This window comes from Panthera uncia, chromosome E1 (genome assembly GCF_023721935.1).
Source record: "Panthera uncia isolate 11264 chromosome E1, Puncia_PCG_1.0, whole genome shotgun sequence".
Lineage (NCBI taxonomy): Eukaryota > Metazoa > Chordata > Mammalia > Carnivora > Felidae > Panthera > Panthera uncia.
The window spans coordinates 60,047,355-60,073,669 of record NC_064814.1 but is presented as its reverse complement, the minus strand read 5'-3'; the positions used below and the strand labels follow the sequence as shown (position 1 = coordinate 60,073,669).

At 39.9% G+C, this 26,315-nt stretch overlaps 1 long non-coding RNA gene across 2 annotated transcripts in view; it reads right to left on the bottom strand.

Moving 5' to 3' along the window:
- LOC125927248 (uncharacterized) overlaps positions 1 to 26,315 on the bottom strand; it is a 29,997-nt gene that overhangs the window by 3,115 nt on the left and 567 nt on the right. Inside the window, exon 2 of one of the 2 annotated variants that reach the window (XR_007459284.1) lies at positions 20,789 to 22,550. This is a non-coding gene — a long non-coding RNA (uncharacterized LOC125927248). The remainder of the gene's footprint in view (positions 1 to 20,788; positions 22,551 to 26,315) is intronic. The other variant, XR_007459285.1, reaches the window with a different exon arrangement.

The window sequence follows — 26,315 nt, the reverse complement described above, 5'->3', positions numbered from 1 at the left end:
CCTGTCCGACTTTGGGGAAGGAAGATGGCCAACCCCAGACCTCTGCCACCTTCTTGTTTCACTTAAGAGGGGGGCAAAACCCAAAACCAGATAGCACTTGTGAAGGCCACGGGTTCACGAAAAGACTGAGACCTAATCACAGAACTAGAGATCACTTCTGCCAACATCACAGGGCTCGCATACAGTAACGGGCAGACAACTGAAAAGCTGCACTTCTCAGACCTTACTTCAGAAATCGCTAGGGAAACTCAAAGACAACAGAGGGGACAAAACCAAGGACATCAGAGGAAATTTTAGCTCTGACGTGCTGGAGCAAACAGTAAACGCAACCAAACCCCCCGCCAGGTAAACATACAAACTCACACTCAGGCATACTCATCTTGGTCCCTTTACCCAATGCAGCATGTCTGGCTTTCAAAAAATTCCAAAGCATATTAACATAAAAAACACAAGACTCTGAGGAGACAGAGCAAGCAGAGAATCAGACTGGTCTGGCAGAAATGTTGGAATTATCAGATACGAAATTTAAAGCAACTCTGATTAAGATGCTAGAGCTCTAATGGGGAAAGTGGACCCCACGCAAACTAAGCAGAGCGAGAGAGACTCTAAGGAAGAATCAAAAGGAAACGCTAGCAACCAAGAAAAATCTTCATAAAGAACGCTTTTGATGGGCTCATCAACACACTAGGCCCAGCCAAGAAAAGAACCAATGAGCTTGAGGAAATGCCAGTGCAACTTTCAAGACTGAAATGCAAACAGAAAAAAGAATGAAAAGGACAGAACAGAAAACCTAAGAGCTGCGGGACAATTACAGAATGTGTATCTATCTGCATTGGAAAAAGAAGAAAGAGAGAAAGACACAAGACAAATATGTGACCCAACAATGACTGAGACTTTTCCAAAATTAATAGTAGATCCAGGAAGCTCCCAGAACATCAAATATAGGGGCACCTGGGTGGCTTAGTCAGGTAAGCGTCCGACTTCGGCCCAGGTCATGATCTTGTGGTTTGTGGATTTGAGCCCTGTGTCAGGCTCTGTGCTGACAGCTCAGAGCCTGGAGCCTGCTTCGGATTCTGTATCTCCCTCTCTCTCTCTCTGCCCCTCCCCTGCTCATGCTCAGTCTCTCTCTCAAAAAATAAATAATAAAACATTAAAAAAATTTTTTTAAATTTTTTTAATGTTTTTACGACACCAAATATATATTTAAAAATTATAAATATAAAAAATCTGTACCTACGAATATCATACTTAAACTGCAGAAAATCAAAGACAATCATAAAAGAAGGCAGTGGTGGAGAAACCTTACTGACAGAAAAGCAATAAGAAGCACATTGGCCTTTCTCATCAGAAACCATTTAAGAATGGAGGAAATACTTACAGTGTTGAAAGAAAAAAATATATATAAAGAGAAATTCTTCAAGACTTTATCAGATAAACAAAAATTAAGGGAATATACAAAATTTTTTTTTAATTTTTAAAAATTAAGGGTATTTGTTACAGGGTAGACTTATATCTACCAAAAAATGTTAAAAGAAATTCTTCAGAAAGAAGGAAACAAAGGTCAGAAACACAGATCTACACAAAGAAGAGTGTTAAAGAAGAAATAAATGGTGGTAAGATATTTTATTTTTCTTATTCTAAACTGACCTAATGCATAACAGTTTGTTCAAAATAATAATATCAACAATGTATGCAGTAATTTCAGCTTCTGCACAAGTCAAGTGAATGAGAATGTCATAAGGGGCAGGAGGAAGGAGTTGGGAATCTTCTGTTATAAGGTACCTGCACTACCCATAAAGTGGTACAGCACTATTTGTAAGTGGATTTGAAAGTGAACTTGGACTGGCTGCAGATACATACTGTGAATTCAAGGGCAAACACTTAAAAAGAGGTTTGGCTGTTTTTGTTTTTGTTTTTTTTTAAGTATGATATGCTAAGAGAGTGGGAAAATGTAGTCTTTAAGATGTTCAATTAAAGCCAGAGAAAGCAGAAAAAGAGTGGAAGACAAAACTGAAACCAAAGGCCACAAATAAAAAACAATAAAAGTTATAGCAGTTATTAATCCAATCCAACTGTATCAATAATCACTTTAAATGTCAACGGTCTAAACTTAGTACTTAAGAGGCAGAGATTGTCAGGGGCTCTAAACTTAGTACTTAAGAGGCAGAGATTGTCAGGGGCACCTGGCTGATTTAGTTCAAAGAGCATGTACCTCTTCATCTCAGGGTCATGAGTTTGAACCCCATGTTGGGTGCAGAAATTACTTACTTACTTACGTACACACATACATACATAAGTAAATAAATAAATAACTTTAAAAAAAAAGACAAAAAGGGTCAGAGCACATCAAAAAACAATAGCCAACTATGTGATGTCTTCGAGAAACCCACTTTAAATATAGAGATACACGTAGACTAAAAGTAAAATGACAAATACATACCATGTTAACACTAATCAAAATAAAGCTGGAGCAGTTATATTAAGTTCAGACAGAACAGACTTCGGAGCAATACAAATTATCAGAGACAGAGAGGAGAATTACATAATGATAAAGAGATCAATCCTTCAAGAAGACATAATAATACTTAATGTGTATGCATCTAACAACAGAGCTTCAAAACATGAGGGGAAAAACTGACAGAACTTCAAGAAGAAACAGATGAATCCACTAGAGCAGACTTCAGCACCTATCAGAAATGGATAGATCCAACAGGCAGAAAACCGGTGACAACATAAGCTGAACTCAACAACATCATCACTCAACCGGATACAACAGACATGTATAGACTACTTTATCAAACAACTGAATGTGCATTCTTCTCAAGCTTACACAGAACATTCCCCAACATAGACCACATTTGGGCCACAAAACACATCTTAAGAAACTTAAAAGAATAAAAATCGTGGGGGCGCCGTGGTGGCTCAGCAGGTTAAAGAGCCCCATTCTTGATTTCAGGTCAGGTCATGATCTCATGGTTCATGGGTTCGAGCTCCGCATCAGGCTCTGCACTAAGAGTGTGGCACTTGCTTAGAATTCTCTCTCTCTCTCCCTCTCTCTGCCCCTCTTGCATTCTATCTCAAAATAAACAAATAAATAAAATTTTAAAAAAAGAATAAAAATAATGAGGGGCAGATAAGGCACACCTGGGTGGTTCAGTCAGTTAAGCGTCTGACTCTTGATTTTTGGCTCCGGTCATGATCTCACGGCTCATGAGTTCAAGCCCCATGTCGGGCTCTGTGCGGTCAGTTTGGACCCTGCTTGGGATCCCCTCTCTCCCTCTCTCTCTGCCCTTCTCTTTCTCTCTCTCTCTCTCTCTCTCAAAAAAAAAAAAAAAAATATATATATATATATATATGTGTGTGTGTGTGTGTGTGTGTAAGAAAAAAAGAATAAAAATCATGCAATGTGTGCTCTCAATTCACAAGAGTTCAACTTGAAATCAGTAACAGAAAAATAGCTAGAAAATCCTCAAATACTTGGATGTTAAACAACACACTGCCAAATAACACATAGAACAAAGAAGAAATTTCAAGACAAATTAAGAAATATTTTGAAAGCCAGTAAGTATAAAATACCTTGGAAAAGGAAAAAAAGAAATATTTTGAATTAAATGAAAATTAAAATACAATTGATCAAAATTTGTGAGATACAGTTAAAGCAGTGCTTAGAGGGAAACTTATTGTATTGACTTCATGTATTCAAAAACATCTACAATCAGTAATCTAGGCTTCCAGTTTAAGAAAAGAAGAGCAAATTAATTCCAAAGCAACCAGAAGAAAAATAATAAAAATTAGAGCAGAAATCAATGAAACTGAAAATAAGAAATCAATAGAGAAATTCAAGAATCCAAAACTTGCTTCTATGAAAAGATGAAAAGAATTATAAACCTCAAGCCAGGCTAAGTAAGGAAACCAGAAGATGCATATTACTAATAGGCAAAATGGAAGAGGAAACATGGCTACAGATACCATGAACATCAAAAAGATAATAAAAAAAGTGGGGCTCCTGGGTGGCTCAGTCAGCTAAGCATCCGACTTTGGCTCAGGTCATGATCTCACCATTCGTGAGTTCAAGCCCCACATCGGGCTCTGTGCTGACAGCTCAAAGCCTGGAGCCTGCTTCAGATTCTTTGTCTCCCTCTCTCTCTGCCCCTCCCCTGCTCATGCTCTCTCTCTCTCAAAAAAAAAAAAAAAACACATTAAAAAAATTTCAAAAAGATAATAAAAAATATTATAAATAACTCTATGCCTACAAATTTAGTAACTTAGAGGAAATTAACCAATTTCTTGAAAGCACAATCTGCTAAAACTCACACAAGCAGAAACAGAGAACCTGAGTAGGCCTCTAATAAAGAAATCCTATCAACAACAACTTTCCAAAACAAAGTTATCAGGCCCATTTCGGGTCAGTAGTGAATTCTACCAGACATTTAAGAAGAAATTATATCAGTTCTCTAGAGTCTCTTTCAGACGATAGGAGCAGAGGGAATACTTCCTAAGTAATTCTGTGAGGTCAGTATTACGTTAATGCCAAAACCAGACAGTCTTTACAAGAAAGGAAAACCACAGATATAAAAATCCTCTACAATTCAAATCCAAACAATGTCTAAAAAGAATTATACATCATGACCCAGTGGAATTTACTCCAGTTATCACAAGACTTGTTCAGCATTCAATAATCAATTAAGATAAATCATCACATCAACAGGCCCAAGGAAAAAATTTGATCATATTAATAGCGCAAAAGAAAGCATTTCACAAAATTCAACACCCACTCAATTTAAAAAATACTCAGCAAACTAGGAACGGTAACTTCTTCAACATTACTCACTTTTCTAAGTGGAGACATGTAATATACAATCTCTGCCAAAAAGAGAACCTGGAGACAAGACTCTTTAGGAAGATAAGACACTCAAAAACAGCTGTGTAGCTGGAGAAACTGAAAAAGTCACACAGAGACCCAGGCAAAACCCAGCCTCAGAGAAGACCTTAAACTTTCACCTTGGACTGATCCCTAAGCTCAGATCAAGTCCACCAAAATCAGTGAAGGACTGCCCAGACACAGAGCCAGTCTGCAAGGACAGGGAAAGGTGGCTGTTGTCTCAAATACCTTACTTTCAAAAACAAAAGGTGTACAAAGAAACAAGAGAAGATGGTCTATTCAAAAAATCAATTAGAGGGGCACCTGGGTGGCTCCATCGGTTAAGCATCTGACTCTTGGTTTCAGCTTGGATCATGATCTCATGGTGGGTGGGTTAGAGTGCCACACTGGGCTCCATGTTGACAGCACGGAGCCTGCTTGGGATTCTCTCCCACTCTTTCTCTACCACTTCCCCGCCCCAGCAATCTCTCTCAAACTTTAAAAAATAAAATTGGCAAAAATCATTATGGAAGATTGACAAATGTAAGACTTACTAGACAAAGACTTTAAAACAGTTGTCTTAAACATGCTCAAAGAGCCAAAGAAGTCCCAAAAAGGAAGAGAGAAAGAAAGGGACAGAAAGATTAAAGAAATAATGGCTGAACTCTTCCCAAATATGCAGAAAGGCATGACTCAATAAATCCAAGAAGTTCAATGAATTAAGAGTGGGATAAACTCAAGAGAGCTACAATAAGATACAGTATAATCGAATAAGTTGTCAAAAGACAAAAACAGAGAATCTTGGAAACAACAACAGAGAAGAGACTTGTCATGTGCAAGAGATCCTCAATAAGATTATCAGTCAATTTCTCAACAGAAACCCTGGCGCCAGAAGGCAGTGTGATGACATATTTAAAGCGCTGAAAGAAAAAAAAAAAAACTATTAACCAAGAATTCTATATCTGGCTAAACTGTTCTTCAAAACTAAGGGAGAAATTAAGACATTCCCAAATAAACAAAAGCTGAAGGAGTCTGTTACCACTAGATCTGTCCTGAAAGAAATGCAAAAGGAAATCCTTCAAGTTGAAAGCAAAGTACACTAGACAGTACCTTGCAGCTATATGAAGATACAGCTGAAGGTAAAGGTAAATACATAAATATAAACATCAGTAATATTCCAAGTTTGGTTTGTAAAATCCCACTTTTTCTATTCTAGAGGATTTAGAAGACATACATAAAAATAATTATAAACCTGTGTTAGTGTGTACATGTGTAATTCTGGCATCAATAACAAACTGAAGAGAGAGACAGATATATAGAAGTACAATTTTTGTATGCAATTGAAGTTGATATCAATACAATTAGATCATTAAACTTTAGGATGTTACCTGTAATCTCCATGGTAACTACAAAGAAAACACAGAGACTATACACAAAAGAAAGTAAGAAAGGAATCAAAACATGTCACCACAACAAAAATCAACCCAACACAAAGGAAGGCCATAATTAAGGAATAAGGAGAATTAAGGGACAAAAAAAGTTGTAAGATACACAGTAAGTAAGCCCTATCGGGGCACCTGACTGGCTCAGTTGGTTAGGCATCTGACTTGGGCTCAGGTCATGATCTCACCGTTTGTGAGTTCAAGCCCCACATCGGGCTCTGTTCTGACAGCTCAGAGCCTGGAGCCTGCCTCAGATTCTGTGTCTCCCTCTCTCTCTGTCCCTTCCCCACTCATGCTCTGTCTCTCTCTCAAAAATAAACATTAAAAAAAAAAGTAAGCCCTTCTTTATCAGCAATTACAGATTAATCCCCCTAATCATGAGGCACAGATTGGCAGAATGGCTTAAAAAAACAAAACCAGGGGCACGTAGGTGGCTCAGTCGGTTAAGCCTGTGACTCTTGATTCTGGCTCTGGTCATGATCTCACGGTTTGGGAGATTGAGCCCCATGTTCGGGCTCTTTGCTGGCAGCATGGAACCTTCTTGGGATTCCTTCTCTCCTTCTTTCTCTGGCCTCCCTCATTTGCACTCTCTCTCTCTAAATAAAGATTTCAAAACAAAATGTTCCAAGTATATCCTTTCAACAAGAAATGCACTTGAGATCTAAAGTCACAAACAGGTTGAAAATGAAATGATGGGAAAAGATATCTCCCACAAGCAATAACTGAATGAGAGATGGGTTGACTATACTAACACCAAACAGGATAGACTTTAAGTAAAAAACTATTACAAGACGAGAATCTTTTATCCAGCAAGTCTGTCATTCAAAATATAAGGAGACATAAAGGTTTTCCCAAAGAAACAAAAACTGAAGGAATTCATCACCACTAAACCAGCCCTACAAGAGATCCTAAGGGGGACGACTCTGTGAGTGAAATGTTCAAGGAACACAAAGTACCAGAGACATCACTACAAGCATGAAACCTACAGACACCACAATGACTCTAAACCCACATCTTTCCACAGTAACACCGAATGTAAATGGACTAAATGCTCCAACCAAAAGACATAGGGTATCAGAATGGATAAAAAAACAAGACCCATCTATTTGCTGTCTACAAGGACTCATTTTAGACCTGAGGACACCTTCAGATTCAAAGTGAGGGGATGGAGAACTATCTATCATGCTACTGGAAGTCAAAAGAAAGCTGGAGTAGCCATACTTGTATCAGACAAACTAGACTTTAAATTAAAGGCTGCAACAAGAGATGAAGAAGGGCATTATATAATTACAGGGTCTATACATCAGGAAGAGCTAACAATTATAAATGTCTATGCGCCAACAAAGGATCAATAAAGAAACAAGGGCCCTGAATGATACATTGGATCAGATGGACTTGAAAGATATATTTAGAACTCTGCATCCTAAAGCAACAAAATATACTTTCTTCTCGAGAGCACATGGAACATTCTCCAAGACGGATCACATACTGGGTCACAAAACAGCCCTTCATAAGTATAAAAGAATTGAGATCATACCATGCACACTTTCAGACCACAATGCTATGAAACTTGAAATCAACCACAGGAAAAAGTCTGGAAAACCTCCAAAAGCATGGAGGTTAAAGAACACCCTACTAAAGAATGAATGGGTCAAACAGGCAATTAGAGAAGAAATTTAAAAATCTATGCAAACAAATGAAAATGAAAATACAACAAGCCAAACGCTCTGAGATGCAGCAAAGGCAGTCCTGAGAGGAAAATACACTGCAATCCAGGCCTATCTCAAGAAACAAGAAAAATCCCAAATACAAAATCTAACAGCACACCTAAAGGAAACAGAAGCAGAACAGCAAAGACACCCCAAACCCAGCAGAAGAAGAGAAATAATAAAGATCAGAGCAGAAATAAACAATATAGAATCTAAAAAAACTGTAGATCAGATCAATGAAACCAAGAGTTGGTTTTTTGAAAAAATAAACAAAATTGATAAACCTCTAGCCAGGCTTCTCAAAAAGAAAAGGGAGAGGACCCAAATAGATAAAATCATGAATGAAAATGGAATTATTACAACCAATCCCTCAGAAATACAAGCAATTATCAGGGAATACTATGAAAAACTATATGCCAACAAACTGGACAACCTGGAAGAAATGGACAAATTCCTAAGTATCCACCCACTTCTAAAACTCAAGCAGGAAGAAATAGAAAACTTGAACAGACCCATAACCAGTGAAGAAATGGAATCAGTTATCAAAAATCTCCCAACAAATAAGAGTCCAGGACCAGATGGCTTCCCTGGAGAATTCCACCAGACATTCAAAGCAGAGATAATACCTATACTTCTCAAGCTGTTCCAAAAAATAGAAAGGGAAGGAGAACTTCCAGACTCATTCTATGAAGCCAGCATTACTTTAACTCCCAAACCAGACAGAGACCCAGCAAGAAAAGAGAACTACAGGCCAATATCCCTGATGAATATGGATACAAAAATTCTCAATAAGATACTAGCAAATTGAATTCAACATCATGTAAAAAGAATTATTCACCATGATCAAGTGGGATTCATTCCTGGGTTGCAGGGCTGGTTCAACATTCACAAATCAATCAATGTGATACATCACATTAATGAAAGAAAAGATAAGAATCATATGATCCTGTCAATGCAGAAAAAGCATTTGACAAAATTCAGCATTCTTTCTTAATAAAAACCCTGAAAAAGTTGGGATAGAAGGAACATACTTAAACATAAAAGCCAGTTATGAAAAGTCCACAGCTAATATCATCCTCAGTGGGGAAAAACTGAGAACTTTCCCCCTAAGATCAGGAACATGACAGGGATGTCCACTCTCACTGCTCTTGTTTAACATAGTGTTGGAAGTTCTAGCATCAGCAATCAGACAACAAAAGGAAATCAAAGACATCAAAATTGACAAAGATGAAGTCAAGCTTTCACTGTTTCCAGATGGCATGATATTATACATGGAAAACCCAACAGACTCCACCAAAAGTCTGCTAGAACTGATACATGAATTCAGCAAAGTCGCAGGATACAAAATTAATGCACAGAAATCAGTTGCATTCTTATACACTAATAATGAAGCAAAAGAAAGACAAATAAAGAAACTGATCCCATTCACAATTGTACCAAGAATAATAAATACCTAGGAATAAACCTAACCAAAGATGCAAAAGATCTGTATGCTGAAAACTATAGAAAGCTTATGAAGGAAATTGAAGAAGATACAAAGAAATGGAAAAACATTCTGTGCTCATGGATTGGAAGAATAAATATTGTTAAAATGTCAATACTACCCAAAGCTATCTACACATTCAATGCAATCCGAATCAAAATTGCACCAGCATTCTTCTCAAAGCTAGAACAAGGAGGGGCGCCTGGGTGGCGCAGTCGGTTAAGCGTCCGACTTCAGCCAGGTCACGATCTCGCGGTCCGTGAGTTCGAGCCCCGCGTCAGGCTCTGGGCTGATGGCTCGGAGCCTGGAGCCTGTTTCCGATTCTGTGTCTCCCTCTCTCTCTGCCCCTCCCCCATTCATGCTCTGTCTCTCTCTGTCCCAAAAATAAATAAAAAACGTTGAAAAAAAAATTAAAAAAAAAAAAAAAAAAGCTAGAACAAGGAATCCTAAAATTTGTATGGAACCACAGAAGACCCTGAATAGCCAAAGTAATTTTGAAGAAGACCAAAGCAGGAGGCATCACAATCCCAGACTTTAGCCTCTACTACAAAGCTGTAACCATCAAGACAGCATGGTATTGGCACAAAAACAGACACATAGACCAATGGAATAGAGACTCCAGAATTGGACCCACAAAAGTATCGCCAACTAATCTTTGACAAAGCAGGAAAGAATACACAATGGAAAAAAGACAGTCTCTTTAACAAATCGTGCTGGGAGAACTGGACAGCGACATGCAGAAGGATGAAACTAGACCACTTTCTTATACCACTCACAAAAATAAACTCAAAATGGATAAAGGACCTGAATGTGAGACAGGAAACCATCAAAACCCTAGAGGAGAAAGCAGGAAAAAACCTCTCTGACCTCAGCCGCAGCAATTTCTTGACACATCTCCAAAGGCAAGGGAATTAAAAGCAAAAATGAACTATTGGGACCTCATCAAGATAAAAAGCTTCTGCACTGCAAAAGGAAACAATCAACAAAACTAAAAGGCAACCGACGGAATGGGAAAAGATATTTGCAAATGACATATCAAACAAAGGGCTAGTATCCAAAATCTATAAAGAACTCACCAAACTCCACACCCGAAAAACAAATAATCCAGGGAAGAAATGGGCAGCAAATATGAATAGACACTTACTTCCCTAAAGAAGACATCCAGATGGCCAACAGGCACATGAAAAGATGCTCAACGTCACTCCTCATCAGGGAAATACCAATCAAAACCACACTGAGATATCACCTCACGCCAGTCAGAGTGGCTAAAAGGAACAAATAGGGAGACTACAGATGCTGGAGAGGATGTGGAGAAATGGGAACCCTCTTGCACTGTTGGTGGGAATTCAAACTGGTGCAGCGGCTCTGGAAAACAGGGTGGAGGTTCCTCAAAAAATTAAAAATAGATCTACCCTATGACCTAGTGATAGCACTGCTAGGAATTGACCCAAGGGATACAGGAGTGCTGATGCAGAGGGGCACTTGTACCCCAGTGTTTATAGCAGCACTTTCAACAATAGCCAAATTATGGAAAGAGCCTAAATGTCCATCAAGTGATGAATGGATAAAGAAATTCTGGTTTATATACACAATGGAATACTACTTGGCAATGAAAATCAATGAAATATGGCCTTTTGTAGCAATGTGGATGGAGCTGGAAAGTGTTATGCTAAGTGCAATCAGTCATACAGAGAAAGATACCATATGTTTTCACTCTTATGTGGATCCTGAGAAACTTAACAGAAGACCATGGGGTAGGGGAAGGGGAAAAAAAAAGTTAGAGAAGGAGGGAGCCAAATCATAAGAGACTCTTAAAAACTGAGAATAAACTGAGGGCTGATGGGGGGGGGGGGTGGAAGGGAGGGGAAAGTGGGTGATGGGCACTGAGGAGGGCACCTGTTGGGATGAGCACTGGGTGTTTATGGAAACCAATTTGACAATAAATTTCATAAAAAAAAAAAACAAAACTATTACAAGAAAAAACTATTACAAGAAACAAAGGGGTGCCTGGGTGGCTCAGTGGGTTAAGCATCCAACTTTGGCTCAGGTCATGATCTCGCAGTTTGTGAGTTCGAGCCCCACGTCGGGTTCTGTGGTGACAGCTCGGAGCCTGAAGCCTGCTTCAGATTCTGTGTCTCTCCATCTCTCAGCCTCTCCCCTGCTCATGCTCTGTGTCTCTCTGTCTCTCAATAATAAGTAAACGTTAAAAAAAAAAAAAAAAAGACATTATATGACAGTCACTTCCCCAAGAAGATGGAACAATTTTAAACAGGCATGCACCATACACGAGAGCCCCTAAATATATGAAGCCAAAATTGAGAGAATTCAAGAGAAAAATAGCTCTAGAGAATAACAGTCGGAGATTTCAATACCCCCACTTTCAATAATGGACAGAACGACCAAACAGAAGCTCACTGTGGAAACAGTAAGAGAAGAATACTACAGACCAATTAGATCTAAGAGGGATCTACAGACCAAACCACTCCACCCCTAAACAGTCAAACACACATTTTTCTCAAGTGCACACAGAGACATTCTCCAGGACAGCCCACATGTTAGACCACAAGAAAAGTCTTAAAAAGCATAAAAAGGCTGAAAGTATCTTTTCCAATAGAATGAAACTAGAAAACAAAGGCAGAAGAAAACTGGAAAATCTCCAAATGTTTTGAAGTTAAATAACATGGCCTCAAACAATACTGAGTAGAGAAGAAATCACAAAGAAAATTAGAAAATACCTTGAGACAAATAAAAATGAGAGAACAACATACCAAAACTTGGCAGTGCAGCAAAAGCAGTGCTAGAGGGAAATTTATGGCTGTAAAGGTTTACTTTTATTTATTTATTTATTTATTTTTCAATATATTTATTTATTTTTGAGAGAGAGAGAGAGAGAGAGAGAGAGAGCGCGTGCGCACAAGCAGGGGAGGGACAGGGAGAGAGGGAGACACAGAATCCTAAGCAGGCTCCAGGCTCCGAGCTGTCAGCCCGACGTGGGGCTCGAACTCATGAACCGTGAGATCATGACCTGAGCCAAAGTCAGACGCTCAACTGACTGAGCCACCCAGGGGCCCCAAGGTTTACTTTTAAAAAAGAAGAAAAATTTCAAAGCAGTAGCCTAACTTTCCACCTTAAGGAAATAAAAGAAGTAAAGCAAACTAAATCCAAAGCTAGCAGGGAGGAAGGAAATAGAGTACAGCGGCCACAGAGAACAGAAAAACAATAGAGATCAAGTGCATTTCTATACATTAACAATGAGCAATCCTAAAAGGAAATTAAGAAAACAATTCCATTCACAATCAAAAAAATTAAAACACTTGAGAATAAACAACCAAGGAGGTGAAAGATGTGCACCAAAAAGTACAAATCAATCCAGAAAGGAATTAGAGAATACATACATAAATGGAAAGACACTGTATTTTCATGAACTGGAAGACTTAACACGAAGATGTGACCTACAGATTCACGCAATCCCTACCAAAATCTCAATAATGCTTTTTAGAAAAACAGAAAACTCTATCTTAAAATTCGTATGGAATCTCAAGGAACTCCTAAATAGTCAAAAACAATCTTGAAAAAGAAGGATAAAGTTGGAGGTCTCATACTTCCTGACTGTGAAACTTGGTACAAAGCTGAAGGAATCAAAACACTGTAGTAGCTCAGTTGGTTAAGCATCCGACTCTTGGGTTTCGGCTCAGGTCATGATCTCACAGGTTTATGGCATCAAGACCCACATCATGCTGCTTGGGATTCTCTCTCTCTCCCTCTCTTTCTGCCCCTCCCCTGCTCGTGCTCTATCAAAATAAATTAAAAAGCTTTAAAACAACAACAGTGTAATAGTAGCCTAAAGACAGACATACAGACCAATGGAATGGAATAGCCCAGAAACAAACCCCCACGTACAAGGTCAAATGGTTTTCTATAACAGTGCCAAGACCAATCAATGGAGAAAAGACTGCCTTTTCAACAAATGGTACTGGGGAAACTGGGATCTCTTTTGCAATGTTGGTGGGAATGCAAGCTGGTGTAGCCACTCGGGAAAACAGTATGGCGGTTCCTCAAAAAACTAAAAACAGAACTACCCTACGACCCAGCAGTGGCACTACTAGGCATTTACCCATGGGATACAGGTGTGCTGTTTTGAAGGGGCACATGCACCCCAGTATTTATAGCAGCACTATCAACAATAGCCAAACTATGGAAAGAGCCCAAATGTCCATCGATGGATGAATGGATAAAGAAGATGGGGTATATATATACAATGGAGCATTACTCGGCAATCAAAAGAATGAAATCTCACGGGGCGCCTGGATGGCTCAGTTGGTTAAACGTCCGACTCTGGCTCAGGTCATGATCTCGCAGTTTTTGAATTCGGGCCCCGTGTCGGGCTCTGTGCTGACAGCTCAGAGCCTGGATCCTGATTCAGATCTGTGTCTCCCTCCCTCTCTGCCCCTAACCCACTCGCATTCTGTCTCTGTGTCTCTCAAAAGTAAGTAAACATTAAAAAATAAAAAATTGAAAAAAAATTCTACAAGAATCCTGTGAGCAGACTGTGTAAAGAGAATCAGATTTCACTCTGGAGGATGAAGGAGCAGTGTTAGAGGATCTGAATGTAGACAGCGAATCCAATTACTGGCTGGTGGAGGTGAATGTCAGTTGCTTCAATGAGGTTCAGAAAGGCTAATCAGACAATTATTATATAGCAAAAGCAAAAAAGTTACTGAAGATCTACCCTAAAACAGAAGGTTTTAATGAGAAAGTTCTATCAAAGTGCCAAGGAACAGATTATTCTCACTTTATATGAACTGACCCATAGTGTAGAAATAGAAAACCATACAAATCATTACAAAGTAATTATAACCCCAAAACAAACACTACTGGTGACACAAAATAAAAACCAAAGGCCAACCTAAGTGAACACAGACGCAAAACATTCTTTCAAAAATTGTATGTGCAACTTGAACTAGGAATGTATGAAAAGATCAATACATGTGCTCTGAAGATGGCTGTCGTGGTGGTGGCAGCATAAATTCTGTATCTTCCCAAATCCCCACGTAACAGAGAGCAACCAGATCTCAAAGACCCATCTCCTGAAATAACATTTACAGCAAAACCAGGTGACAAAATATCCGCAAGGCCCTAAAAGGCAGGCAATTTATTTTGCACACCTACAACACAGGAGGTACAGGTAGGTATATAGTGCCTACGTGAGAGAAAGTAGAGGCAAGTAACAGGGGAGACAGACCTGAAGTAATGAACAATCCACACAACAGGTACCCATTTGAAAGCACAGTGAGCTATTTTTTGAGAATGGTGCTACAAGGGGGAAGGATTCTTCCTATTCCAATAACAAGGAGTGCAAGGGGCCAGTGGAAGACCTAAAGGGGTCCAGCCTCTGAATCCTCAAAACTGACCGACCAGGGCTTCTGTCCAAGAAGGGCCCACACTAAGAGACGGCTCGCAGGGGAGTAAACGTGTGCGGGAAAGAGACTGCAAAAATGAAGAAAAGAAAGGGAAGGATAAAGGCGGGACAAGTACACAGAGCCAGGAAATCTCAGAAAGCAAGTCACTGTATTTAACACCTGGACAAACACAGCAGAAGAGGGGCTCCGAAAAGATGCAAGAGCAATCTGAAACAAGCCTCCCTCTACAAGTTCAGGAAAACGAAATTCACCAAAAAATAAGCAAGTCTCACGACGTGAAATACCCTACGTTACTATATGAAAAAAGAAAATGAAGAGAAGAAAATATCTCTACAAATAATAAAAGTCCTCCAGGAAGAAATGCTCCAAAAACAGATCAAAGTGGTAACGCACTGTTTCAAAACAAGTTTAAAATCATACAAGACATGAAAGGACGTCACAACTCAGAACTTTAAAAATTCAGAAATGAGGAGACAATTTAAGCATTAGAAATCAAAGGCAGTCATTTCAGAAATAAACACTAAAGTAGAAGGAATATAAGGGTAAACACAATAAAAGCGACTCTAAGAGGAACAGTAAGCAAAAAAAGCAAGACTTTGACACAGGGAAAATGGAAGAGGAAAACAATCGGAGAGACAGTGACAGGTGTTGAAGACAGGCGAAGACACAGCATACCAGTAACTGTTTCTGGACACGAAAAACAAAGCTAAAACTAGAATAAATAATAAACACTAAAACTGAGCATGTGATTTAACAGCAAAATTACCTATACATGTATTTTTTAAATAATTTTCATCAGATTTCTAAAAATATTTTTTGAAATATTTATTTTTGAGACAGAGAGAAGCAGAGCATGAGCAGGGGAGGAGCAGAGAGAGAGGGAAACACAGAAACCGAAGCAAACTCCAGGCTCTGAGCTGTCAGCACAGAGCCAGACGCAGGGCTCGAACTCGTCAATCGTGAGATCATGACTTGAGCTGAAGTCGGACGCTCAACTGACTGAGCCACCCAGGCACCCCTCATCAGACTTTTTGACAGCAACACTTTGTGCCAGAAGAAAACAGAGGCACTAAGCACTGCAGGGGGAAAAAAGTGATTCAAGATTTCCTGCCCAGCTAATCTGACCTTCAAATACATAGTGTCTGACAGTGCTGTTCACATGCAAGAACTCAGGGAATACTGTTCTCAGGAGTCCTAAATAAAGGATGTACTAGGGGTAGGTGTTTCCACCCACAGGCCCTGCCCCATCCCCGTGCTTTAATAAAAACAGCTTTTCGTGGGGTGCCTGAGTGGCTTAGTCAGTTAGCTTCCCAGATTTCAGCTCAGGTCATGATCTCACAGATTGTGAGATCAAGCCCCACATCTCTCTCTCTCCCTCTTTGCACCTCTCCCCCACAAATAAACTAAAAAAAAAAAAAAAAAAAAAAAAGCTTTTTGCAAAAAAAGAATGAATAAAAAAAAAAAAAGAATGAGCTAGAGGAACTAGAAGACAGCGACCTAAGGAATCTGTAATTAAATGTAGTTCCTCATAGAAGATTAAATGAAGACTAAAAGGAAGAGACGATAGTATGAAATGGCTACATGCATGATCTGACGATGTAGACATAGTACATTGTAAAAAAAAAAAAAAAAAGTGAGAGGAGACTGGAGATGGCTTGTGCAAAAGATTTTAACGTTTTCAATAATCATAACCAGGTGTGGCAGCATACTTACATATACACATGCATATACACATATATATGTATATATATGTGACTGCTGTATGTGTAATGTGGGATAAAACAAATTAGTACTTCTAGAAAAGTAATTCTGGAAAAATCCTTCGAAGTCAGGATTCTTAATAGGGAAGAAAGGAATCTTAATATGGAAGAAAGGAGATGCCTATGCCACATAGAAGTTGTTAAGTAAAAACCCCACAGTTCTGAACTTAAATAGAAATAGTATGAACTCACAATATTTTATCTGAAACATAAATACTTCCTAGCTCTGATCACTGAAAAGGCCTAGAAAAAATGGCCACCCTGGTACCAAAAGCATTCCTTAGTACCAAGATTGTGATCCTGAAATAGCATTTTCCACTAAAATAAACTAAGGTTTCCTGGAGAAATTGCTGATTCCAAGTCCGGATGCAGGAAATGTAGAAGATGAGCCCAAGACATCTTGACATACCAGTGGAGGAGTTCAGAACGTGCCACCCCAAAATAAGCCACTTCGGCATACTATTTTCAGTTAAAGTCACCTGAAAACGGCAAATACAAGAAAAACACTCCAACCTTCCTTTTCTTAAAAGCAGATGAAATTCCCATATGAGAGATGTCCTCCCATTACCAGGAGAGTAACATTCTTATCATCAAGCATTCTATAAACAGACCTTGTTAAAAGCAATTCTCATCCCCCTTTAGCCTCACCACACAGTCACTTTTTCATAACAGCCTCTTTGTTCAACCTAACAGAAAAGCAAGTTAAGTTTCATCATTTATTTAGGTCTTCATTTCTGATGAAGGCTCTCGTGTCATGTAACACTTATAAAAACATGTACGATTTTCTCCTGCTGATCTGTCTTACATCAATTTAGTTCTCCAGCCCAGGGTAGAGGTAAAATTTTGCTTCTCCCACACCAGATATCAAGGAAGCTCTCAGTGACCACCAGGATTGTGTCAAAGAGCTCAGGAGCTAAGTTAGAGGCTCTCACTGGCCAAAGATACGATAAATTGCACTTCATTTAGAAGAGTAATTTCAGGGGCGCCTGGGTGGCTCAGTTGGTTGAGTATCAGACTTCAGCTAAGGTCAGGATCTCACGGTGAGTCTGAGCCCTGCATCAGGCTTGTTGTTGTCAGCACAGAGCCTGCCTGGGATTTTCTGTCCTCCCCCCAACTACTGTCCCTCCTCCGCTATGCGCGCGCTCTCTCTCTCTCTCTCTCTCTCTCTCAAAAATGAACATTTATACGTAAATGTTTTTTATACATAAAAAAAGAACAGTCATTTCAATGAATTGAAGACAATCAAATAACATAAATCCAGGAGTCGATAATGTTTTAGAAGAAAACTAAATGGCCATCCTCTGATGGTGAAAGAGAGCCAATTCATTACTTTGAAAACTAGATAAAGCAAGGAATCAAATGTTTATTCAGCCCTTCCTATATGAACTCCACCTCGGAAAAAACAACCAGTAGGTAAGGGGAAGTCTGTCCTTATAAAATTATTCCAACTAATACATGAAAACAAAATTGTAATTAGAATATCACTAAGCATGCAATCTCCAATGAAATGATAGATGTAGCCACTGAGCACCGATGGCTGTTCTTTTTAAAAAGCCCAGGGGTGGGGCACCTGGGTGGTTCAGTCGGTTGAGCGTCGGACTTCGGCTCAGGTCGTGATCTCACAGTCTGTGAGTTTGAGCCCCGCGTCGGCCTCTGTGCCGACAGCTCAGAGCCTGGAGCCCGTTTTGGAATCTGTGTCTCCCTCTCTCTCTCTGACCCTCCCCCGTTCATGCTCTGTCTCTCTCGTTCTCAAAAAAGTAAATAAAGGTCAAAAAAAAATTTTTTTAATACAAATAAAAATAAATAAAAATAAAAAATAAAAAGGCCAGGGGTGCCTAGGTGGCTCAGTTGATTAAGTGTCTGACTTCGGCTGAGGTCATGATATGACAGTTCATGAGTCTGAGACCCGTATCACTCTCTGTGCTGACAGCTCAGAGCCTGAAGCCTGCTTTGGATTCTATGTCTCCCTCTCTTTCTGCTCCTCTCCTGCTCGCTCTCTGTCTCTCTCTCAAAAATAAACATTAAAAAAAAAATCAATAAATAGAAATAAAAAAATAAAAAGGCCAAAAACGAGGGGTGCCTGGATGGCTCATTTGGTTAAGCATCCGACTCTTGACTTCAGGTAAGGTTATGATCTCACAGTTTGTGAGATGGAGCCCTGAACTGGGTTCTGTACAGAACATGGAGCCTGCTTGGGATTCTCTCTCCCTCTCAAAACAAATAAATAAGCATTAAAAACATTTTTTTAAATGGCTTTAAAAAAAAGCCTCTGGATCCAGCTATACGTTTACAGGAAGTATAAAGGACAGAGAAACATGTTGAACTGCACTGCGAATATATATATAAAAATAAGCACAATCAAAACTGGAAAACTCTACAAATCAACCTGCTGATGTCCTTCAGCAAATATATTATAAGGAAAATAAAGGCACTGAGAGGGGAAACATGTAGATTAAGAGACTTAAAAGGCACAATGATTTTTTTTAATGGACAAGAATAAACTAAGGGGGCTAAGATGGGATACTGCTAAGAATATTCCAGGCGTAATGGCCTACAAGCTGCATAAATATGTGGATAAGAGAAGGCAATGGGGTCAATGGACTAGAAGTTCCTATTAAGGTTAGAAAAGATGTAATCAGAGCCAATTACCAAAATGTAAACTCCAGGTTCCCAGGAACTTGGGGAAGGAGGATAATTTGGTAAGGTGGTCAGTTTGCATTTTTTTTTTTTTTTTTAAGTTTGTTTGAGAGAGAAAGGGGAGGCGGGCCTGGGTGGCTCAGTCAGTTAAGCTTCCGACTTCGGCTCAGGTCATAATCTCATGGTTCGTGAGTTCGAGCCCCATGTCTGGTTATGTGCTGACAGCTCAGAGCCTGGAGCCTGCTTCGAATTCTATGTCTCCCTCTCTCTGTCTCTGCTCCTCCTCTGCTTGTGTGCTCTCTCTCTCTCTCTCTCAGAAATTAATAAACATTTTTAAAACATTTAAAAAAAAAAAAAGAGACAGAGAGAGAGACCAAGCACACATGCAAGCGGATGAGGGGCAGAGAGGGAGAGAGAGAATCCCAAGCAGGCTCTGGGCTGTCGAGTGAATCATGGAGCCTGCTTGGGATTCTCTCTCCCTCTCAAAACAAATAAATAAGCATTCAAAACATTTTTTTAAAGGCTAAAAACCAGACACTGTATGCCTCCCAATAAGCGGATACAACACTATCTAGAGTCTTGCCAAAGGATTAAATCCTAACCTGATAAAGCTCTGCCGCCAGGCTCAATCCTACGAACTACAAGATCATCACCTGAGCCAAAACCAAGAATCAGGTGCTTAACTGACTGAGCCACCCAAGAGCCCCAATCAATTTGCATTTAGACAGATATGAGCTAAGTCCTGGATCTGCTCTGTTAGTTTTGTGACCTTGGGCAAATTATTTACCATGAGCCAATTTCCTCATTTATAAATTGTTACAATAATATTTATCTCATAGGGTTTTTCAGAGGATTAAGGGAGATAATGGATGGAAAAGGCCAAAGAAGGTGCCTAGGACATAACTCATAAATGTTCTTTTCTTCCCAGAGGTAAAGTTCAGCATTTATTTGGGGCCAAGTTCAGGTTCCAAATTAAAAACTTCTTTTACTATCCATATGGAGCTTTTCAATCTCTGAAATGCTTTGACCCCATTAAATGAATGTAACTAAATAATGTGATAAATGATGAGTAAATGAATATGACATGATAAATAGGACATGTAAATTTGCTGAAGGGAAAGCTATCCTCATGAATATCCTTATATTTAGAATCAATCTGGTGACTCAATAAAATACTAAGTGGGGCAGTAAAAGGAAGTAAGAATTTAAAAACACTAAAGATAATGCTCTATTTCTTAGGCTGGATGAGGGGTCCACTTCCGTTTATCGATAATCTGTTTATTGATACTCTTGATACTAATGTTCTTTGATATACAATGTTGCACAATAAATTGTTTAAATTGAAGAACCAGTCATCAGTCATGAGTTTTCTCCCAAGAAGGGAGAACGGATTCTGGTTGCATCAAAGAACTGGCAAACTTTAAAAAAATGAAAGATCCATTAGTATAATCATTAAATAAGCAAACACTGGGGCACCTGGGTGGCTCAGTCGACTGAACATCCGACTCTTGATTTCGGCTCAGATCATGATCCCAGGGTCGTGGGATTGAGCCCTGCTTCAGGCTCTGCACTTAAGATTTTCTCTCTTCCTCTGACTCTCTCCCCAGCTCGTGCTCTAAAATAGAAAAAATAAATAAGCAAACATATATTGTAACACGTATTCCACTGTGTGAATCACACAACTATACCGTGTTTTATTTACCCACTCATCCACTAATGGGCATTTGGGTTGTTTCTGTCTTTTGGCTATCATGAACATAAGTTTTTGTTCCGACAATTTTTTTTCAATTCTTATGACAAATACCTAAGAACAGAATCACTAAGTCATACAGTAATTCTAGGTTTAACCTGTTGAGGAAACACCAAACTGTTTAACACAGCAGATGCATCATTATGGACCTCTAGCAATGTATGAGATTACCAATTTCTCCACATCCCCACCAATACTTATCTTCTGGATTTTTTGGGGGGTTTGGGAATTTTCTTTTTCTTGCTGTCCTGGCAGGGAGGTGAGGTGGTATATCACTGTAGTTTTTGATATGCATTTCTTTAATGACTAATGTTGAGCATCTTTTCATGTGCTTGTTGGCCATTTGTACATCTTTGGAAAAACGTCTACTCAAGTCTTTTGCCCATTTTTAAAAATTTTTTTAATATTTATTTTTGAGAGCGAGAGAGAGAGAGAGACAGAGTGCCAGGAGGGAAGGGGAAGAGAGAGAGACACACACAGAGAATCCAAAGCAGGCTCCAGGCTCTGAGCTGTCAGCAGAGCCTAACACGGGGCTTGAACTCATGAGCAGTGAAATCATGACCTGGGCCGAAGTCGGACGCCCAACCATCTGAGCCCCTCAGGCTCCCCAAGTCTTCTCCCATTTTCAAATTGGGTTTTGTCTTTTTGTTGCCGAGTTGTGAGAGTTCTTTGTACATGGTGGATTACACACCCTTGTCAGATATAACTTAATAATATTTTCTCCCATTCTGTGGGCTGTCTTTCCCATCCCTTGATAGTGTCCTTTGATGCACAAACGTACTAAATTTTTATTAAGTCCAATTCTTTTCTTTTGTTCCTTGCTCGTGCTTTTGTTGTCATAGCTAGAATCCACTGTCATATCCAGGTCATGAAGATTTATTTGTTTTCTTCTAAGAGTTTCCTAGATTTGCTCTCACATTTAGGTCTTTAATCCATTTGGAATTAATTTTTTTATATGATATAAAGGGTCCAGCTTCATTTTTTCCATATGGATAGTCTGTTGTTCCAGCACCATTCATTCAAAAGATTATTCTTTCCACCATGACTGGTCTTGGCATTCTTGTCAAAAACCAATTGCCCAAAGGGCACCTGGGTGGCTCAGTTGGTTCAGGATCCAACTCTTGATTTTGGCTCAGGTCATGATCTCACAATTCATGAGATTGAGCCCCGCATCAGGCTCTGTGCTATCAGCACAGAGCCTGCTTGGGATTCTCTGTCTCCATCTCCCCCCCTCTCTCAAAATACACAAACATAAAAAAAAAATTTTTTTCCCATGAATGCGTGGGTTTATATCTGGACTCTCAACTCTATTCCACTGCACTAAAAGTGTAGTCTTATGCCAGTAGTGCCATCTTGATTATTGTAGCTTTGTAGTAAGTTCTGAAATCACAAGTGTGCATCTTCCAACTTCGTTCTTTTTCAACATTGTTTTGACTATTTAGGGTTCCTTGCAATTAAACATGAATTTTAAGATCAGTTTTTCCATTTCTGCAAAAAAAAAAAAAGGGGGGAGGGCTATTAGGATTTTAACAAGGATTATAATGAATCTACAGATCACTTGGGGGAGTACTGCCATCTTAATATAAGTGGAAAATGACTTCATTTTAACAGCAAAATTACAAATGCCACTAACCACTTTATTAGGGAAAATGCTGTCTTGCAGTTGAGGCCAGAACATCTACGTGAAATCTCCCCGTAAACACATCTAACAAAATTAAAAGAGCTACATCACACAAAAGGTAGCAGTGGTAGACAGGGAGAAGCACAGCATAACCCAGAATGACCTGTGCACTCTGAAATGAGAAACAGTTATTCCCTTTGATTTCAACAATTTCAGCAGTGCAGGAAACAGGATTATACAACAAATAAAAGTTTATATGACCAAAGAACTGAGAAGACAATTCTTCCCTTGTTCAATCTGCTCTCTCCCCAACTCCTGCCAAGATAAATGACAGGGAGCTGGGTAGGTTTTGGTTTTGTGATTTATAACCAAACCACAGACCTGGGACAAGGACCCTTCACTTCTTCCACAGAACTGTTTCAAACATTAACTCAGCGGAAGATGCCCAAAGTTTCCAAAAAGGAAATATTCCAGGTGAGTAAGGAAATGATAATCAGCATATTCAACTTTTGCCTATTTCCCCTGGACCCAAAAATGATCTACTCCTAAAGGCTTTGAAAACAGAGTCTCTACTTGGAATAACACTTCTTACACTGCGTTTAAAATTTTCCACACAGTTTTGCATCCATTTTCTCTTTCTGATAAACTCTGTAGGGTTTATCATACATAAGGACAACCCTAACCTTTTAATATGTTAAATATTCCTTCAGGTCCCTGGCTTGAGTGTGTTGGTAGTGCAGTTCTGCCACAATCCTGGCAATTAACATGTAGTATTCCCAATGAAATAACATGGATGTAATAACACTGTCTCTGGACATTGTCCCTCAGCTTAGTCACTTGGGCAACTCCTGCTTAATTCCAGTAGAACAGTGTGAACCTCAGAGCTTCTGCTGGAGAGAAATCACATCAGGGTCCTGGTCAAGGGAGCTCCCATGGTTTATCTTAAGCCAAGGAAAAAGCCGGCACAGAACTCTGTTCCTTGCAACGAGAAATTCTACCTAACTCTCAATCCCAATAACCCTTCACCCATCTTTTGGCATCTCTTCTATATTTAGCCTGCAGGATTTGCTCTGTAGGTACATTAAGTAGCGATTAAATACAGTGACCATCAGTCTCTAATCTAGAGATCATCAAAACCACCTGTGACACTTTCAAAAGCTACAGGTTGGAAATCCCGCCCGACATTCATTCAGCAGATTGAAGGGTGGCATCCAACCACTTCCAGCTTAACATATTCCACAGGTAATTCAGTTGAGAATCTAAGGTTTCAAGAACACTTCTTTCTCTAAACTACACTAGGCAATTTTGCTTAAAAGAAAATATGGCCAGATTTTGGGGAGGGCAGGGGTGGGTTTTCCTCCCCAGGGGCCTCTAAGAGATTTACGTCCTAAACTCAACTCAGGCCCTGCACCTGCAGTCTGACTAGAGAAAAATAAGCACCATGTTTACAACTGCCCTTCATACCATTCCAGCGATGTGAATTAATCACGTTTTTTTTAAACTGTCTGTATTTTACGATGTTGTGACATCTTAAAAACCTTGCTGGTAGGGAGACACTGCCCTTCCCAGGGCTATCTAATTTCTAAAGATGATAATCAAATTACTTGGGAGCTGCCTCTCACATGCAGACCAATCAACTCCTTTAATGCTCACAGACGTGGCCAGTATGTCCCCTGCCCTAAATCATGCCAGGGCCAGGTACCAGGCAACTAGAGGCCACCCCTATAGTCCAAAGCCCACCAGGATTATTCACACCGGCCACTTCTACACTGTTTACTCTGCCCTGCCTTTCTCAAGGAATAAACGCTCTGATGTAAGCTCTCCTCTGTCTCCTGCTCTGCCTCCTGACCAAAACCTTCACTGTGGCACCATGTGGCATGGCATACTGTCTTCTCTCTGGAAAGGTAACACATTCTTCCAATGGCATTGGCCTCTCTGTGTTGTCACCCAGTCACCTCTACAAATTAAAATCCCTCCAGTACATGGGGCGCCTGGGTGGAGCAGTCGGTTAAGCGTCCGACTTCAGCCAGGTCACGATCTCGCGGTCCGTGAGTTCGAGCCCCGCGTCAGGCTCTGGGCTAATGGCTCGGAGCCTGGAGCCTGTTTCCGATTCTGTGTCTCCCTCTCTCTCTGCCCCTCCCCCGTTCATGCTCTGTCTCTCTCTGTCCCAAAAATAAATAAAAAACGTTGAAAAAAAAAAATTTTAAAATCCCTCCAGTACAAATAAGACATTCCACCCTAACCATGACTCTTTGCTGCCACTCCTCTTTGGTATTTACCGGTCTGATCCAACTGGAAACCATATTACAAAGTAACTGAGGTTTCCAAAACCATACAGAAAAAGCTCTTGGGAATCCTTTTAGCATTTGAAACTCAACACTCAGAACGAAATGCAGTATGGCCCAACAATTATAATCTTAGGTATATACCCAAGAGAACTAAAAACACAAAACATGTACAACAGTGTTCACAGCAGCATTATTCATAATAGCTGAAAAGTGGAAACAGCCAAAAAGTTCATTAACTGATACATGGATACACAAAATGGGGACTATCCATACAAGGGAATATTATTCAGCCACTAAAAGAAATGAAGAACCAATTCATGCTATGACATGGATGGACCTTAAAAACATATGTTAAGTAAAAGCCAGACAGAAAAGGCCACATACTGCACAATACCATTCATATAAAATGAAAAGAATAGGCAAATCCACACCAACAGTGGTTTCCCGGGGTCAAGGGGCTGATTGGTGGGGCTGGGGAAAGAGAGAATGGGGACTAACCGCTGATCGGTAGAGAGATTTCTATTTGGGGTTAAAAAATGTTCTTGGGGCGCCTGGGTGGCGCAGTCGGCTAAGCGTCCGACTTCAGCCAGGTCACGATCTCGCGGTCCGTGAGCTCGAGCCCCGCGTCAGGCTCTGGGCTGATGGCTCAGAGCCTGGAGCCTGTTTCCGATTCTGTGTCTCCCTCTCTCTCTGCCCCTCCCCCGTTCATGCTCTGTCTCTCTCTGTGCCAAAAATAAATAAAAAACGTTGAAAAAAAAAAAATTAAAAAAAAAATGTTCTGGAATTAGCGGTGATTGACACAACCTTGTGACTATGTGAAAAACCACTGAATTGTACAATTTAAAAGGGTGAATTTTGGGGACAACTGTATGGCTCAGTTAAGCGTCTGACTCTTGATTTTAGTTCAGGTCATAATCTCGCGGCTTCTGAGATACAGCCCGGTGTGGGGCTCCCCAGACAGAGCGCAGCCTGCTTGGGATTCTCTCTCCTGTCTGCCCCTCCCCCCTCGCTCGCGCTCTCTCAAATAAATAAACTTTCAAAAAAGTAAATAAAAGGGTGATTTTTACGGTATGTACGTTCTATCTCTAAACCCCAACTAAATATTCTCTTCCCTTCAAAGCTACTCCTTCCCCCGTGTTCATAACCTCGGTAAACGGAACCACATTCCACTCAGACGCTCAGGCTAGAAATCTACAAATCTTAACGAGTCCAACTTCTGAGTATTTCTCCATTCTTTCCACTCCAACTCCCAATGCGGGCGCCCTCATTTCTCATCTACATTACATTCTCCTAATTGGTCTCACTGCCTCCAGTCTTGCCTCTCCACATCCTTCCTCACGTGCA